Source organism: Austrofundulus limnaeus, unplaced genomic scaffold, assembly GCF_001266775.1.
Source record: "Austrofundulus limnaeus strain Quisiro unplaced genomic scaffold, Austrofundulus_limnaeus-1.0 Scaffold171, whole genome shotgun sequence".
Taxonomy (NCBI): Eukaryota; Metazoa; Chordata; class Actinopteri; order Cyprinodontiformes; family Rivulidae; genus Austrofundulus; species Austrofundulus limnaeus.
The window spans coordinates 1,200,937-1,202,586 of record NW_013952573.1 but is presented as its reverse complement, the minus strand read 5'-3'; the positions used below and the strand labels follow the sequence as shown (position 1 = coordinate 1,202,586).

Here is a 1,650-nt window from a genome sequence, read left to right as displayed (position 1 = left end):
GAAATCCATCTCAATGGGAGAAGTCCCAGACGGAGCAGTGAAGGGAAACTAGAATTGAGCGGAGCTGCGTAGGAAGACAAGGGCCAGGCTACTTATTTTGTAGAGTTGAGCTACTTTTATGACCGCTATTTAGACAGGTGGGTCTAGATAGATGAACTGAACCTGGGTGGAGAACAGGATATTACACAGGGTCGCAATCAGTTCCTTCGTAGAAAACCCTTTAAAAAACTTGGTTGTTGCTAATGACATCATATCGATCGTACCTTGTCTGTATGATGATGATGCCTTTATTGTCATTGTACAGAACACAATGAAATTACATTTAAGAGCACCCATTCAAGAAGTATATGGACTCTTTGCTGCAAGAAAACAGAGCTCAGTAACCAGATCTGCTGCTTGTTCTTGTGTCAAGTGTCTTGATAATCAATTTATCCAACAGACGTCAAAAGTATCATCTCATGGYCCCAAAAACATTGTATTGAGGGCTGTTTCTGGCTCTCAGGCCTTAAGTTTGGCACATTCCTTTTTGAGGGATGTTTTTGTTTTATTTTTTGGTTCTCATATTAAACTTCAAGCATCTCTTTATAAAACTGTTTAACACTCTACATCTCCAGGGCCCTGTTTCAGAAAGCAGGATCAACAAGCTCTGAGTAAAAAGCAGAATCAACCCTGAGTTAAGCTTGATCCTGAGTATGGAAGAACACAATCTACCATGGCAAATGGAGGAAATAAGAAGTCTACATTTCTCATCAATGGAACTTGAAACATTAATGAGATCATCAACATATACAGTCATATGAAAAAGATTGGGCACACTTGTTGATTTTCCTGATTTACCTTTACAAATCATTGATTGTTTGGAGTAAAAATATCTGTTAAATATATCATATAGGGGACAAACACAGTGATATATGAGAAGTGAAATTTTATATGATTTACAGAAATTGTGCAATAATTGGTTAAACAAAATTAGGCAGGTGCATAAATTTGGGCACAGTTTTCATTTGATTTCAAAGCCTTTAGAACTAATTATTGGAACTCAAATTTGGTTTTGTAAGTTCAGTGACCTTTGACCTCCATACACAGGTGACTCCATTTATGAGAAAGGGTATTTAAGGGGAGCAAGAGCAAGTTTTTCTCCTCTTTGCGTCTTCTCTGAAGAGTCGCAGCATGGGAGTCTCTAAACAACTTTCAAATGAGCTGAAAACAATGATTGTTCACCATCATGGTTTAGGGGAAGGATACAGAAAGCTATCTCAGATTTCAGCTTTCAGTCTCCACTGTGAGAAACGAGAAAATGGAAAACCACAGGCACAGTTCAAGTCAAGGATCGAAGTGGCAGACAAAGAAAAACCTGTAATAAACAGAAGCGAAGGATGTTGAGAACAGTCTGAGTCAACCCACAGACCAGCACCAAAGACCTACAACATCATCTTGCTGCTGATGGAGTCACTGTGCATCGTTCAACTATTCAGCACACTTTACACAAGGAGATGCTGTATGTGAGAGTGATGCAGAGGAAGCCTTTTCTCCGCCCACATCACAAACAGAGCAGCTTGAGGTTTGCTAAAGCACATTTGGATTTTGGAATAAGGTGCTGTGGACTGATGAAACTAAAATAGAGTTGTTTGGGCAGAACCAGGGCCGTTA

The 1,650-nt window shown here is 39.5% G+C and overlaps 1 protein-coding gene across 1 annotated transcript in view; it reads right to left on the bottom strand.

Moving 5' to 3' along the window:
• nxpe3 (neurexophilin and PC-esterase domain family, member 3) overlaps window positions 1–1,650 on the bottom strand; it is a gene marked incomplete in the record, with an annotated part of 19,750 nt that overhangs the window by 11,968 nt on the left and 6,132 nt on the right.